Consider the following 17,723-nt stretch of genomic DNA (forward strand, 5'->3'; position numbering starts at 1 on the left):
TGGTAAGCCCAAACCAACCAGTGCGAAATGTTTTCTTGTAAAATAATAACACATGATACGAGTATCACTAAGTGTATATGCTCTTAAGCCCCAGCCCTTCTCTAAACATTAAACATATTTCTCTCTGTCATGAATTATTGCAAATATTTTCGTAACAATACAGCTCCATTTGAAAGGCTATTCAAGTCATTAAACACATAGCATACGCCTGGTCCTTTCTTCTACAATATCATAACATAATAAACAAAGCCGAAGCCCTTAACGGTATTTGTGTCACTACGCGTATCCATGTTAAATTATACCTACCCTCAATGTGCTGAGCATATGCCTATCTTCAGCGAGTCTCTATTGCGAAAGTTAACCTCTGTTCAACGTACAACCCTCATGCACTCAATGTTCAACGTATGGCTGATATGTTACTGGAGGAGGGTACATGAATTCTGCCTATCAAGTTTGCAACTGAGTTTTTGCCCAATGTTCACCCCGAGTATGGAACGGAATGGCACAAGTGTCTAAGATCATGACCCTTGTATGAATCTGTAGACATGAAAAACTCCAGCGTTTGTATTTCAATAAGCGCCCCGCCATCGAAAGATATGTACTAGTATGTACGTTTGTAAAGACAGAAATAACTATAGTTGAAAGGCGAGCGACGATCGATCAATGTGGTTACTTTCATAAGTGTTTGACAGTCAATATTGAGGGAGTAGTGTGGCCCGACATTCCTAAGAATGGCTTAATTTAGTCTACTTACGTCACTTGTTGAAAACACGTTTTGCACGTGCGTATGGTTCACAGTGGTGGGTGGAGTTCTATGGCTTTAATCTCTCACCTGTAAATGAATTCCAGGGTCTTTTACTTTTCAACACAAGAATGCAAGACGCTATTGAGAGCAATAATTTGAATTCTTGTTTATAACAACATATTTGGGGTATCTATGAAGGCAGACTCGATAGTCGGTCCTCAACATGCCACGACAAATAGCTTGTTTGTAATAAACCCGTTCAAATGCTTTGATCGAAGTGAAATACTCTAAACACCCAAGTCATTTGTCACGACTCATGTTGAACCCCTTTTCTGAACAAAAAACGCAATAAACTTGACGTTAGTGTGTGGAGAAATTGTGCGATATGCAAACAATAAGATCGTATTTGCCTTGTTGGTGCCATGACACTTTGCTCATGTCTTGAAACTCATTATTAGCGATACCGCCACAGTGGTCTAGTGGACAGTGCGTTTACCCGGAGAACGGAAGATCGGTGGTTCAATCCCCGGCCGCGTCATACCAAAACGTTAAAAGATGACTGTCTGACGCTCGGCATTAAAAAAGGACTGGTCGGCTTGGAGTCAGCATACTGTGTCTGAGTGGGGCATCCATTTCATACTGCAGCATGGTATATTAGCGGGCTAGCACTATAAGACTGGCATAAGTCCGCCCTGGTACAAGCAAACGCATACACACACAAGCACGCACGCCGCTATATAAATGCAATAATCTTGGACGCGACGTTACGCCCCAATCCACCTCATCCATAATTAACGCAAAGTATCCATATTCTGATGTTTTGTTTAATCCTATGTACTATTTGACTTTAATATACGACAGTTTGCATACGAATGTTAGACAAACATCAGACGCCATAGGTTATTTTGATTTGATACTACATTTGATGTAGGTTATGAATAAGCGGAATATTTGGTCTGACATTCGTATGCCATACCAAGTTTCATCCGATAGCATTAACCCATGTAGAAATATTACCAAACGAGCTCCCGTGTAATACCCATTTTATGAAAGGAGTGTATAGTTTTATTAAATGGGTATTACACGGGAGCGAGTTCAGAATTTCATTTATTTCTTGCCGTTTATAACTTATTAAGAATGTCACTGTCGTGCGTGAATGGGCAGACAGATACGCGATCCACAGCATAATCCAGTTGAGTTTAAGAGAATAATACTTCAAACAGGTCAAACGTTGATACTTTTTAATTTCATATAATACAAGGCCTACCTTTAGAATGCAGGGGTCCGTTTCGTAAACGCTATCGTAGCGCTAAGGTTATCCATAGCTCCCATTAAATAGACGTACGAGCGTCGTTGTGCTACGACCACCTTGTGGAATGGGGCCCTACATCACAAAGTTTACAATCTCGCCAGAATGCCCCTATGACGTATTTTGTTGAATTGTGTTGCAATATCCACCGGCGAAACAATGCAATGTGACGTCAGCCTGCTGGGGTCATCAAGTGTGCATAAGCTCCTCTCAGTGATCTATCACCTCAACACGCAATGTCGTTGAATAAGACCAGGGATGTTGAGAGTTTTCAATATTTGTTCGTGAAACTTGTTCTCGCAGTACATTAGCACGCGCTTTGGTATTACACAATGTGTATTACAGCTGTATGTTTATTAAACATGTGATCTCCTCACCGGAAACTAATAAATGACGTTATAAACCAAGTTTCATCCGATAGAATTAACCCATGTATTTTGTCTAAAATGATGCTTCTACCCTTTTAAAAAAACATAACATAAGCACGAGTAGAAACCCAAGGTCATACAAAAAGCAAAAATATGATTTATCGATATCTATGAAATAAACTGTATATTGTGAGAGAGTATGGTTTCACTCCGTTTTAGCTCTATTCCAGCGATATCAACATGGGCTTCACACATTATCCCTTGTTGGGAATCGAACCCGGGTCTTCGGCGTGACGAGCGAACGCCGATACCACTATGCTACCCTCCGCCCCTTTAGCATAGAAGTGCATTGATGCATATATGAATCAGAATCATAATTATTAAACCAAAAATGACAATGCTACATGTCTGGTACGTATGAGATGAATGCAATGTACAAATCTTGATTTGAAAGGATAGCGATAGCACACGCAGACATTAAAGTACATGTTTATATCAAGCTAACTAGGGTGCTGTTGACAGTGTCGTAATCGATTTTGTAGAGTATAAAACTAATTATCTCCATCGCCTATTCCGTATTAGACTGATTTATTGACTAACTTGTTATTTACACAATCAGACCTCGATAATATTCATGGACTGTGTGATTTATCGGAATTGAGTCATAAGGTAACGTTTTGTATTATGACAAGAAACGCTGATAAATTGCCTTGAATTTCCTTAGATGGCAAATTTCATCGATACAGCCTTCTGGATGGCATTTGGCTATTGTATGTACTGTATTTAATAACTTCGTTTCGTTTTTGTTATGCTGTATCATCATTGTTAGCCAAAATGTCGTGCAACCATGCGGCAAAGTCAGACCCATTAAGGGGCATATGACCACAGAGGGTTCGTCTTGTGAAGTTTATGATCAACTATGAATAATCAACCTGTTATCAAAATTGGTTATGAATAATATCAATAATGATTGTCACATGTTTAATGCCATCCTATGCATAATAGAGTATATGGGCAATAAACGTATGTGTTGTCAAATAATTAATTTCTTGTTCACATACAAATCGATCGTCCGTACTCAGAAACGTGTCCTTGAATAAAACCTGTGTATAAAATATCATTCATTTCTGCAACTACTTTTGTCGTTGTTGATAACTAAACGTTTGAAATAAGAAAGTTCCATATTTTCCGTTGTCATAGATAAAACCGTTACTCACTTGTCACAAAACCGTTACTCACTTGTCACAAAACCGTTACTCTCTTGTCACAAAACCGTTACTCACTTGTCACAAAACCGTTACTCACTTCAAATTCACCCACTGAGAAATAAATGAAATATTCGCCAAAATATTGAACTCTTGCAGTGGAACCAAAGCCTTTTTGATTGATATTTTTACCATTCCTTCATTTATTATTTAAAAAGTACTCAAGCGGGGGGTAACGTAATGTAATTTTCGAATCTTTCACGCTTTCAGTTTCAAGATTGTATGTGATTTTTGTGGATGAAGCGAATTGTTATCTTAACAATCAAAACATTCACGGTCATTGAATGTGAATGAAATTACTTTGGTCAGAATTGCAGAAAAGTTAGTCAGGTCATGCTAATCTATGATTAATGTGCATAGACAATGTTTGCACGGTCGAAATGCAGTGGGAAACGCGAAGTCTGTTAAACAGCGTTCTCTACGAACCAATAGGACATATCCAAGGTAACGTTGGGGCAATGGGGTAGCCTAGTGGTGAAAGCGTTAGCTCGTCACGCCGAAGACCCGGGTTCGATTCCCGACATGGGTAAATTGTGTCAAGCCCATTTCTGGTGTCCCCCGCCGTTATATTGCTGGAATATTGCTAAAAGCGGCGTAAAAGCATACTCACTCACCCAAGGTAACGTAAAGGGTACCACCGGGATGTCGTTTTGGATGTCCTCTTGTGAAACAGTAGCACAGGGTATACAAATGAAAATAGAGTGATACAGACGAACCACTGTTCAAAGCGGCATTAACTCACTACCTCACCTCTGCTAAAGCTGTGTCAAACGTTAGTATAACTCGTCACGTATGTCGATGTAAAAGCTGCAATAAAACGAACAAACAGTATCATTACGTCACTCAACTGCAGGAAAACAGGTGCCTGTCGTTCACGCTTCATTACATAACCATCGTGTGTGGTAATTTCAACGCTTCGGAAAGACGTATTTCGTGTTCACATTTTCAAAGCAGGTACAAGCATTTCCTGTGTTTAATCCCAGCAACTGTACATAGGGTGTGGTTGGTGGCAACTTTTATTCGTTTTATACCTCTTGTACAAGGTACTGAAATTGAAAATATGCAAACATCGTGTCATTGCGTAATTATTGTTAAAATATGAATACGTTGTGCCTTTCATTGTACGTCACAAACATTCCTTGTATAATGAACGAAAATCATTGTCGGGTCTCTATTGTATTCTCCTAATTGAATATAGCCTGTTGCGACCAGTGTTGGAGCAATATTATAGTCATCGTACCGATGGGGTTGAAACGCTAAGGGGGACCCAGTTGCTCTGTACATTCCAGTGAAACATCCTCTTATGGCCACCAACATCGGACAGAAAGGACCCTTGACATCAATCTTTTAACTTTCACTGCTCTTATCTTCCAACCATGTAAGTGCATTTACCTAACGCGCACAAATCCTCGTTGTAGAAATGGGCCAACGATTTTCAAGAGGCTCGTTTTTTCAGGCAACGTCGCTTTTTGAAGTTTGAGAAGACGTTCCTTTGAAGTAGAATGTCGTACTACGGGTGTAGGCAACTCCGCAAAGGGCGAGTCTCATAGACAAGGAGCGAATTCTTCCATCAATGGTTTCGTTTTGTCGTTTCTCACAGCAAAAACAATGTCGAGGTGAATATTTAAGACGTAAAATTATCCTCCCGAAATGCCGTCGACAATTAAGTTTGATCTCAATGGATGTGAAACTATACTTAAGGCTCACCTGTCGACTTCTTTGCTGGAAAGATTAAAGACTTGTTCAATAGATGAGTACTTGATTTAGTCGAGAGGTGACTTGTGTTTACGCAGAGATTTCAAGTGGCTTCATTTTTTCCTATCCCGTCATTTAGCCGCCACTAGAAATTCTTTAGTCACTTGTCCATTTTATGGTTTTTGATTCAAAGGGATATATGCAATCTATGGAGCAGAACACGCCTTGCAAATAGAGGAGGTATGTATACGGTAAGTTATACAATATATATCTTTGCACAAGACTTTCGCGACGCACACGAAAACATGTAACAAGATATACTATAAATTGAGCAAAAAATCGTGTTTATGTGTATCGTTGTAAACGATCAAAATTTTTAACATTTTATTCAGAGTACTCTGGTGAGTGCCCTTAAGAAATACCTGAGATGTCTCTGGAGGCTGACTCGCTGTTTTCTTTTCTCATTTCAAATTGATTGCTTAAACCACGACATCGACTTCTCTGTGTCTCTGTAGGCAGATTTTATTACAGTTCTTGACGGTGATGTAGTATAGTAATTATGGGTCCTGGCAGGGGAAGAATTAATAACATCAGAAGTTGAAAAGTGATAATCCGCTCTGCTTAAGGTGTATATTATTTTACAAACTGATGTTCGTACTTTGATTGTTTCTCTACGTCAAATTACATCATATTTAGCTTTAATTGCTATCTGATTTTAAGAATTGTTATGTTGTCCTTGGCAATGAATGCAACACATCGTTTCTTACATTTTGACGAAACTATACGTACCAATCACATTTCAAGGGATTAACCTCAGGAGATAAATGTAATATGTTTCATTCATTTTAAGTTAATGTTCTGTGCACCTTTTTTCTTTGAACTAGTGTGTGGTATTTCCAGCATGTGTCTGTATGTCGTTGGCAAACCGGTTTCTGTTACTTCTGTATCCGTTAAAGGACATACTTGTGGTGTGACTGCAACGTACTGAGGTGGTGAACCACTTCATCATGATAACGTGTGAATTATTTTACTACATTACTAACATCACATGACGTAAGGATTCAAATGGGAATAACAGATCATAACTTAAATAAGTCCAGAAGCTAATCAATATTATATGGATTATGATATATTATTTTCCAATGCAATTCTAATTCTAATAAATGCCATAAAAAAATCGACACGTGCTTAATACACCCATATGACACCACTTTTTTCAATCATTCTGTCACAAAATGTAATTTGCTTTTTAACTCACCGAAAAGTCATATGAGTAGTGTGTCAGTCGTCTTAAGCCCGTCTTCCTTCGAAAATATTTTCTCCTCAGCAAGCACTGGACCTATGAAACTGAAATTTCACATACTTGTTCCCACCAATGATGACGTACTAATTTGTTGAAGAGACTCCATCCCACCACGGCAGCCATATTGAAAAACCTCTTTATGACCATTTCTAAGCCATTTATGCAAAATTGTTTGCTCTTTGCATTACCTGACACAGTTAACTAAAATATTTGAGTAGCAATACTGACAGCAACTTTTTATAAGTGTCTGTCTCTGTTTGGAAATTTAGACATATGCAGGTGAGCTACAGTGTCATGGCACTATTTGTATCAGGTTGATAAGACTCTTTGACAGGGCCGATAATGTGACGTCACTCCAGCACCCGTGCTATCAACCACTGGTTTGCCTGACCGAGATTTGAATATTTACAGGCCGTTGTGATATATCTGGAACATTGTTGACTACAGCTTTAAAAACAACAACAAACACTACAAAGTCTCTTGACAAGAGGTTTCGAATTTCCAAAAATAACATCACTTTAAAAGCTTTTGAACAAATTCTATCGTATATTGCCATAGCGGGTTGCTAGTTCTTGTTCTGATGTTTTCATGGACCACATAGAACATATTTCCTGACGGTGACCCCCCCCTCCTGTCTCTGGGGTACGCAACACAGACAGCTAAAACGGAAGTGGCAGACCCCTAAATGCCAGCACACACGAATCAATGTGTGTTTAAATTGTGAGACTCATCGCTGTACATGAACACCGGCAAACGAGATCTCACTTCCTCTACGAAAGTGACAGCATAACAAAATAAACAGCAAAAACACAGATCACAGAACCTCTACCTTTGAACTCAACATACACGTACCAACACAGAACATGCATCATTAATCCTACAATATCCGCCCACCCGTTTATACAAGAATTCAAAAACAGTATAATAGTAGAATAGAAACACCAACAGCCAGTAAAAATCTTTCTGTTTAATCTTCTTGGCATGTTAGTTTAATTATTCTCCATATTTGCCAAAGGCATACCGCCATCCGTCCAGTAACGTTCTCTAAATACTTAATCGGTAGATCAATTTGCATTATGCTAAATTCCAACCCCAAATACACCACGGTTTATTTGACCCAGATTTAATACATTAAGCGTAATGTAGAATTAGGCTTTCAGTCATTAGGATGAAAAGATATTTTTAAAATACCGGGTATACCAATCCTTACCTGGATTTAGAAAAAATAACATTATCTTACGAATGCAAATATCAGGTGTATATATTTAGCAAATAACAGGCATAAAGGCGCGTGCTGTTGAAGCTTGTTTTTAATGCACTGAAACCCCGCTGTGTAAACTGGACCTCATGCGTCTAATGCAGCTGACGGGTGTACCTAATCCAATGTTTGTAACTCAATATTATAAAAAGTGATTTCGTGATCTCAAATATGATAAGCGGAGAAGGGAATATGTGACGTCGCAACATGGAGCCGCGAACATGTTGCGCATGTCCTTCAGGTACCTCCCCAAATTAGCCACAAATTGAACGTTTTCTTAGGCATGAAGTCCTTGTGGCGTTAAGATCCGCGACATTTTGGTCATGTCAAAGATTAAATTTTATTACTTTGTACACGTTTTACTGGTTTTATATGTTTTTCCTTGATACATTCTTGAGTAGTCTGTCATGACTGGGTTCATATTACAAAGTGCTGACATACATTGATTCATTCTTACACTGAAGAACCTATCCTTTATGTGATATTGTTTCACGATCTATAGCTACTGTGGCTTTGTACGCGAGTGTGAACCGACTGTTTGTGTGTCCCCAAATAACTAAGACATACATCATAAGAACACTTATTCCATTATGTGAATATACAGGCCTGCATTTTGTATGCATATTTGTTCCTTTAAGCATTAATTGGAATTCACTTTCTTGTCGAAGTAAGTAAACTTAACGCATTCTTACAAATTTACGATGGTGTGCGAAATATTGTTTTATTAAACATGTTTTATTGAAGCAAATGCATTGCATTAATCTTTGTGTTCGTCTTTGTGTAAAACCAATCTTTTCCTACTCTGTTCTGGTAAAGTGCGCTTGAAAATAGTCTGCAAGAATTTTATTAAACCTAACTTCAAAGAACGAAACAAATTTATTTTGTATGTACAGCCGTTTCATCTTAACATACAGAGCACCTAAGTCATAACATCATCAGCGGAACCCTTTTCTTAAGTAATTCAAAAACACAGTGATTGTTTATTTTCGGTCAACCTGAGGTCTCCTTTATAAATATACATATCAGCAGAAGCGAAAGATCTGTGTTGAAAAGTTAAAAAGAAAAAAGACCAAAGGGTCTGTCTGATAATACGCGTGTTTTAAAGGATTCTCATTGGCAACTTTAAAAGGATGAAAAAATATATATTTCATTTTAGAGAATAGAGGATACTGGGGGGTCTCCAAGCGAGAAATGTGCGATTGTTAGTAGTGTAACTAGAGGCATGATGGTTTATACAATGGCAAAGTGCATCAAGCAAGTACATTGATTCAACATGGAATGCTGGCCTAGTTCTCGCCAATACATGTTGTAGCATCAATGCAGGACGCGGTACGTGTATACAGCGTGGCCCTTTGCCATATAGGCCTGTTACATGAGCCCGAAGGGTGAACGATTACACCTATTGTATTGTGGCACAGTCCCCTTCTGCTGCCTTGGCAATGCAGTAAATCTCTACAGGAATTTAGAAATCAACAAATGCCGTTACAGGCGAGGAAACTACTCTGTTTATAAGATTTACATCTCATTGTGAACAGAGTATGAGATTAAATCCTTTAATTCATGGACGGGAACTTTGCACGTGGTGTCCCGGAATTAAACCTTGAAGAAGAAAATAGACGAATGGGCCATTTGGAGATGTTATATGGTTTCAAGCCTGATCTAACGAAATTGCCAAGGTCAATGTTTGAAGTCGTCTTGGGGGCATTGTCTGACAATGCCTCAAATACTCTTTAGATTCAATTGGTTCATGACGTAGGTACTTTACATGGAATTCTTGCTCTGTACGTACAGACATACTTGAGAGGGAAATAGTTCCAGATGAAGATGGACATTCTTGATATAAGGGATTCTGTGTGAAATGACTCCTCTTGTGAGCTTCAGTGGTTTTAGCTTTTAACAGATTCACATGTTTATATGTATCTTATATATTATCCATCTAATGCCTATGCGTGTTGCATGAACTAAAAATAAGACAAAGGATCATACCGCTATCATTCTATACACAAGTTCAACCCATATGAACCAAGTTTTCGTTAATGACCTTCAAGATATTTCGCTCTTTTGAAAGATTGGGCTAAATATTTGAAAGGTGCTTTTCTGTAATTAACTCCATCCCTTTAAGCTATCGTTGTGGAAACTGACAAATTCAGCAAATAGTTTTGCCTACTTTGAAAATGTCACAGGCGACGTATCACGTGACCTGTTTGCACCTGAAGACGCATGCGTAATCATCCAGAAAACGTAATCGTTCATCCCCACGGGGTACGTTTATTTTAGCCTTCTTGTTGCTATCCTTGCTATGGCTATTATGTTAAAATGTGAAGCCCTTTATAGCCAGGGCTATGCCACGTGTCAGCAGAGTCTATTTTCGGATAATTGCTCGTGTGACCCTCGGGGCGTAATTGTTGTCTACAAGAAGACCATCTTAAATCACACAGCTGTTTGATAACACAAGAATTTTAGAACGATTTTGTTACTTGTTGATGTAAAGCATTCATTACAAATGTAGACTTGTGATTACCCATGCCAGGTGAAGTGTGTTCTGCTGATGAAGTTGCATGTAATTGTCATGTTTTCAAATACCTCCACACTCCGGGCAATCTTTCATTCGTATTTTAGATTATATAAGTAAATATCAATACCAAGATGAATTACTGAGGTATATTCGTTTAACTAAAGTGCCGGGCAAGACAAAGTAAATTTATATGTTTGATGGTGGCTAAATATGAAACAAACAAGAAATTGTCATTCGATGGTGATGTATATATTTCATACGGGTATCATAGTTGTGTTTTTGGACATTTCTTTTGCTGTGTTTAGGCGACTGTTTTCAGCCTAGTAGCATTTCTGTAAATCTAATACAATTCACAAATATATACTTTCTTTTACCGGCAGTTTATTTTGAAAAACAGCAAACTATTGCATCTAGTAAGCTCGCACGTGTTGTGTATTTGACATTGAGCCCCCTATCCGTGCCCTCTTTTTCAGCAAAGGGGTAACCGTTTTTGAACTGGGACACTTAAGGTTTCCTACAGTGTGAAGCTGTGTAAAAACGCCGTGATAAAACTGAAATATATTTCGAAGCGGCGTGAAATCTAAATCACTCACAATTTCTCGTACTACACACTACTCTTCTGATACCTGTCATATATCGATTGTAAATGATCATTTCATAATTCACTGTTCATGATCATAAAACACTAAATAACAGACCTGTTACCACATAATCTCTTACCGCGTTCAGTATCGTATGGTAATACTCTGTGTGAACAACGACTGATATTATTATTTGGTAAACAGCACATATAAATATCTGCATGGATCAAATTTGTTTTCGTACGCAACGTTTAATAGTCCATTACATTGAATGCACAGTTCTAAAGCATGATGACAAGGGTTGCCCCTCTCACAAAGGATATAATCTTTCCATGACATATTTCCAATACATACTTGGAGGGACTGTTCGTTCTTATTTGTTGTCTGCGTGATGCTGCATTAAACAGTCTCGTAAATCTAGGCTCTGTACCGAGCTCAGCTGGCACCTTCTGTACTAGGTGATTCGAATTCCACGAATACCTATGGAAATTAATTCAGTTTCAGTATGATTCCACATGCTTATTTTACAATGAAGCAGCTGATCGTTTGGTGTCGGTTTTTGACATTCTTGTGGTTTCGGTGTTGGGGGATATGTTTTGAAGATTGATGACAAATTCCAGCTGTCAAAGCTCAATGTACTATTCAATAGCTGCTATTGGATTGAGCCTGTGGTCAGTTGGCTAAACCTACTATCATTTACCATTGGTGTTTGTCGCGTGTTGTGCTTAGATACCCCTTGGACAATCCAACCGACGTACGAATGTGGCACCTGCACAATAAGCTGTGACACGGTGAATTCTCCGCCAATGGCCATTATCAAAATCATCTAAATCTAGTTTATTTATATGAATTATATACATATAGATGCAGGCCTTTCAAAACCGCACACCGCATTCCTTTCACTGAGGGGCCCTCTTTGGGTTTTAGATCTCGTTAAAGGCAAAATGGTCTTCCTCGGGTATATCAGGGTGGCTGTTTCGACGTTGGTAGCGCCTTGGACTGTTTTGACTTCGTGATCGGACATTGTAAAGGTATTATAGGTGTTTAGGTGTACTGATTGGTCTTATCTGTGGTGTACGATTGGTAGGTTTCACGTACACACAACGCGGGTATGTATCGCAAGGATGAACAGATCATATCACAGGCAGACACAAAACATCAGGTTAGAACGCCAATGTAGGCGCTTTGATACACATCTTTCAAGAATGAAACAGCCTAAATATATAGATATATCATATGTCCAATATTAAAGCATGCAAATTGACACATGTTGTGTATTCAAACTTTAAACACGACATTGTAAGGAAGTGCATTTGCATGAAAAAAAAGATGAATAGTTCACCGTCAACACCCATATGTGTACAAGAAAATGCTGATATTTAACGAGATATCAAGACAATTCTAAAATATCAGGCATAACTTTGAATTTAGATTCATATTTTATATTCTTGACATTCCTAAGCTCTGTGATTACATTTATCGGTTTCTTCTGCTTCGTCCAACGGAACCTAAAAACATATATTACTCCAGACTTAGATAAAACTATTAAAACATGAATACCTGATGATATATAATTAGAAACACCTCAATAGGGCCCCCTAGTTGGTTTGCATGAGCGTATTTTGCCGTCGTCAATAGCGCGAGTTAAAGCTGTTTCCCATCGACTTCAGCTATTGTAAGGGCCTCGCAGAGGTTCACCTCTTGTCGAAGGCACCTATTGGAGTTACGAGTTGCGGACCTGCCCAGCATACTAAGTAGCTACTACTATAAGCGCGCGCTTCAGCTTTTCAATGAGAGATTTTCTACATTGCAATTTGTCACGGTATAAAGCTTGAATTTATTTACTCACACAATGCCATATCCAGGTGAATTTTTAACGCTAATTGCGTTCCCGGGAAAGCTGGAATACTTGCCGTTGCCCGCGGGTTAAGACACATGCTTCTTCACGCACTGTTGGTAGAGAGTGCTCCGGTCTATACGCACTGTTCTTAAGGTGAAGGATGTTCTCGTCTAAGCATGGGCATATTGGATGCTTGCTAGCCCAACAACGTGCTGACTTTGCTAATTTTCGTCATACGCATAAGGATCCTATCATATTTTGAAATTCATCAAACACGTTCCATATTTCATTAATTCTTTAGTAAGGTTGCTTTTTGGGGGGGGGGGGGGGGGGGGGGCAAATGTGCAAAGAATCGTTTCTGGATATATAATCTTGCCAGAGACGAACTGGCGATTATATCTGTTTTTGTATAACTTTAAGCGGGAGGCCAGCAGTGACAGCTGTAGACGTAAACCACTATGTTGAAACCCAGGAGTAAGGGAATGGTGCTGACGATCACAGGATTATGATCAGGACGAATCTCTCTATGAAATGGTACTGGAAAGAACATGATGTTCGTTAGGTATAGATTGTAAGCAATGAAACAAACGGTGAGGTGAAATGGGTTAAACGTCTCGTTCAAGATTATTGCGCTTACATAGCGACGTGCATGCACGTGTGTGGGTGCACGCGTTCGCGCGTGTTAGCGTGCGTGCGTTTGTGTACGGGTATGTGGCTCTTTGTATTAGTCCGGACTTAAGCCGGTTTCATAGTAGTAACCTATTGAGATACCAGACCACTGTTTAACATGGATGCCCCATTCAGAGACAATCCTTGTTTTACACCATTAATGCCGAACGCAAGGCAGGGTAACACTTCAATATTTTAACGTATTTTGGTATGACGCGACCAGGGATCGAAACCGACCTTCCGCTCTCCTGGCAGACTCTCTAGTTACTAAGCTAAAACAGGCCTACAATACTGCAATGTACCTGTAGCAACGAAATGAGGTGATGTGAGGTGAACTGGGGTTTAACGTCGCGTCCAAGATTATTGCACTTATATAGAGACGTGCATGCACGTGTGTGTGTGTGTGTGTGTGTGTGTGTGTGTGTGTGTGTGTGTGTGTGTGTGTGTGTGTGTGTGTGTGTGTGTGTGTGTGTGTGTGTGTGTGTGCTTTCACTAGTCCGGACTGAGCCCACTGAGATACCATGCCACAGTTTAACATGAATACCCCACTCAGACTCAGCATACTGACTCCGAGCCGACCAGCCCTTGTTTTAGCCCCTTAATGCCGAGCGCTGGACAGGGTAACAACAAATACAACCTTTTAACGTTTTTTAGTATCGAACCCCGGACCTACCGTTCTCCGGGCTGGCGCTCAACCACTGGACCACGGAGGCGGCCCCAGTTACGAAATGAAACGCCTTTGCAAAACAAAACTGAAATGAGTTTCAGCAATATATGACAGACACGCATATCCTTACAACATACATTTAATTACAATATATCCCTATTCGTTATAGTAGGGAACTAGAAACGTATGTCCCATCTGATACAATCTGGAGAAAGAAAGGTCCTAGAGTCATATTAAGGTATTATGGTTCGTTTAACCTCCGCCATACAAATCAAAGGTTACGTTCGTCGTTTCCTTTAATGTCAATTTCAGCTATTTATTCTCGTTTATTTCTAAATGTGAACTGATTTGACTGCGACTGATTGAAATTAATGAGATTGAAATGTACAATGAAGCGTTAAATGACACAAAGAGAGACATATATGTCAATGACGTTGTGCGGAACTATACATGCCCCATTCTCAAATGTCAAAGGTTATGTCCGTAATCAGGTGTATTGCCCAGGTCAGGTCAAAGGTTAAACTCAAGAATGCGGAATTCGTTAAGCCCCCACGACTGTGTACTTTGTTGAACAAAATTCCTACACATTTAGCTGTAAGATGAAACGATTAGTTGTTTGACAATTAGGAGAATAGGAATAATACAGAGTCGTGAAGTGGAATGGTATGAGCTGTTCTATGGAGGCTTGGAAAGGAATGGAACTTTCACATATTAGATACTTTTGTATGAAGTAATGTGTGATGTGTTGCCATGGTGATTACATGAATAGCGCATGAATATGTATTGTGTCTTTGCATAATGACACAAACACTTTACACATATAATCCATGTTTACTAACATAAACTGCTAATATTATGAGTTAGGTGTGAGCTTTTGTTAAGATAATGCGTAGAGGATATTAATAATTATGTCATACGAAATCAAACCTGTATACAGAGAGTGAACTAAAGTATTCTACATGTATCATGTTGAATTTCATGGTGGCGCCTGGTCCTGTTCACAACGCTCAGATCGCAAGTCAGGTGAGGTTGATCAACGTCGGGCGCGGAGAGTAGTTGGATGGGTAAACGTGTTCGGCCCGTTTGCTCCTGTGGCGTCTCCTTGGGCTAGTGACTTTCTCGAAATATAACCACCCAGCAGTGAATGGGTAACCGGTAGGATGAGATGGTACCGTGACTGTTAACCTTCTAGCATCTCAGAAGGCAGCTCAGGTGTATACTCCCCAGCGAGATGACGCCCTACAAATATGCACAATATTATCATTAAGTTATTAATATATAATAGATAGACGCTATACATAACATGACACTTTAAATATTTATACTTATGCTATCAAGGACATAAAGTATGAATAATTGTGATTTGTCCTTCAATATGTTGATGTCAAATGAACATTGTGCATAAAATAACACCAAACATACTTTCTCACACGGCCATTCTGAAGCATTATCAAGACAAGCGATTATGTTTGTCTCTCGAAATACTTGCATAAGCCCATTTCTATCTATATACTGTCGGTATACTTTCAGTTTTATACATGTAATATAAGACTAACCCTCATGTGTATAAATATGTTGGATATCACTGGTATACGTCTATAAATGAATGCATGGCTTGAATCTTTGAAGAGACCCGTCTGCAGCATACGAGACAACGCTCTCTCAGCCCTCTCAAGAATGTTATATGTAATATCACAAGATGACGTTTATTTAACATTTCTTTTTAAGGGTGTTCGTTGGATATGGTAATATCAACCGCAGCATTCGATTGTGATCGACCCTATATTACCCAAAATACTCGCCATGAGGCACACGTAAACATATCTAATTATAAAACAACTTTCCCTCGAATCCTGAATTGACATGGCCAATCTGGTAACTTCAGAGTAGTCTGGGATAGTATGAAACGGCGAGAGCCATGATATCATAGCTATCAGAGTCGTCGGTGTTTGCTTTTTCTTCTATCTCAAGTAGCGTAGGATCAATAACATTAGGATGATGCCATAGCATATCCCGGGCTTGTTTAGCAATCACTGCAATTTGTCTCGCTCGTCTGTACCAAGATAGCCCCAAGATCTGTCATAAAATTTACACATATTTCAGTTGTCGTTATTTATTTTACCGTCTCGCTAGCCCGTCTGTCTCCGTTTCATTAGATAACATTGACATACCACAATGAAAATTAAATCATGGCCATGAATTTCCCTGAAGTTTCAAACCCTGACTTTTGATATTACAAGAAGCGGGTCCTATTTGCACCAGCTTACATAACACTGAGCCTAAGGTTAGACACACTTCTTTCGTCCAGACAGTATGGAGATGAGTGATCCTTACCGCCGAGATTCAACAAATGATAATCCAAATCCAATATTTTTACCATTCTAATAGGGAAGTATGTTGATGATAGGATTAGATTGGAAAGGTAAGATTGTCCTGTCCATATTTGGCATGCTGCGTAGACCAATACGGACGACAGTTCTTCATTCATACTCCATTAATTGCAAGAAAATGGAATCCTTGCCTTATTCGAGCTCTTTAAGATTAAAAGAGTCTCCTAGGGCTGAAATGCCCGTCGTTTTGTCAAGATCTCAAAGTCACGATTCTAGGGTGAGTTCGTCTGGCCTGTATTAAAGGGAAGGGGATTCAGTGCTTTAATTAAGTGGTTAAGAGGTTGGTACTTTGGGCGAAGGTTTCATGTCAATATGACTGAATCGATTTGGACGATAAGCCCGAAAGTCACATTGAAGTATCCCCCAGACATTGAAGAAGAAGATATAGTGATCCAGACCTTAGTGAATGAATGACGGACTCCGTTTCGTTGATGAGGGTAGACGTGTGTCAGATCGGGAATTTCCATAATGATTAAAGGGACTGAGTTAAAATTTATGACATTGCGCTTTGTGTTCCATTGTAATTAGGATTTCACTAACCTCTTTTTGTAGGTTGTAGGCCATAATATTGGTGTGCAGTTTTATTGTTTCTGTTTGAACATTGTCGTGTCGTCCACCAAATATGTCTGCTTCTGTTCGGAGGTACGTGTTGTTGGTTGGTTGTTTAACGCCGCAGTCAGCAATATTCCAGCTATATGACGGCGATCTGTAAATAATCGGGTCTGGACCAGACCATTCAGTGATTGATATCATGAGCATCGATCCTCGCAATGTGGGATCGATGACATGCATCAACCAAGTCAGCGAGCCTGACCACCCGATCCCGTTAGTCGCCTTTTACGACAAGCATAGTCGCGTTTTACGGCAAGCATTGGTTGCTGGAGATCTATTCTACCCCCGATCTTTATGGGTCGGAGGTACGTGTGACCCAGTGGGTTCGTCTATTGGTCAACTTACCTCCCTTAGTTGTGTCAGGATCTCATGGGTTGGATATGCGAATACCAGATGGTTCTTGGTCAGGCAAAACAATACTTGTGCATATTGGTTCATATCACCAAATGCAAACGTCCTCTTCTGTGCTTACTTCGGGCTTCCTTCCCACTTTAAACTCATGAATA

The 17,723-nt window shown here is 39.4% G+C and overlaps 1 protein-coding gene across 3 annotated transcripts in view; it reads left to right on the forward strand.

Moving 5' to 3' along the window:
- The window catches only part of LOC139478805 (uncharacterized), a 58,383-nt gene that overhangs the window by 23,142 nt on the left and 17,518 nt on the right, over positions 1-17,723 (forward strand). The window contains exon 1 of one of the 3 annotated variants that reach the window (XM_071261443.1): positions 9,794-9,813. The exons of the other annotated variants lie outside the window; for them this stretch is intronic. The gene's annotated coding sequence lies outside the window, so the exon portion shown is untranslated. Of the gene's footprint in view, positions 1-9,793; positions 9,814-17,723 lie in introns of those variants that run through there. 3 annotated transcript variants of the gene reach the window in all.

This window comes from Haliotis cracherodii, unplaced genomic scaffold (genome assembly GCF_022045235.1).
Source record: "Haliotis cracherodii isolate W230 unplaced genomic scaffold, xgHalCrac1.p SCAF_4, whole genome shotgun sequence".
In the NCBI taxonomy this organism is placed as follows: Eukaryota; Metazoa; Mollusca; class Gastropoda; order Lepetellida; family Haliotidae; genus Haliotis; species Haliotis cracherodii.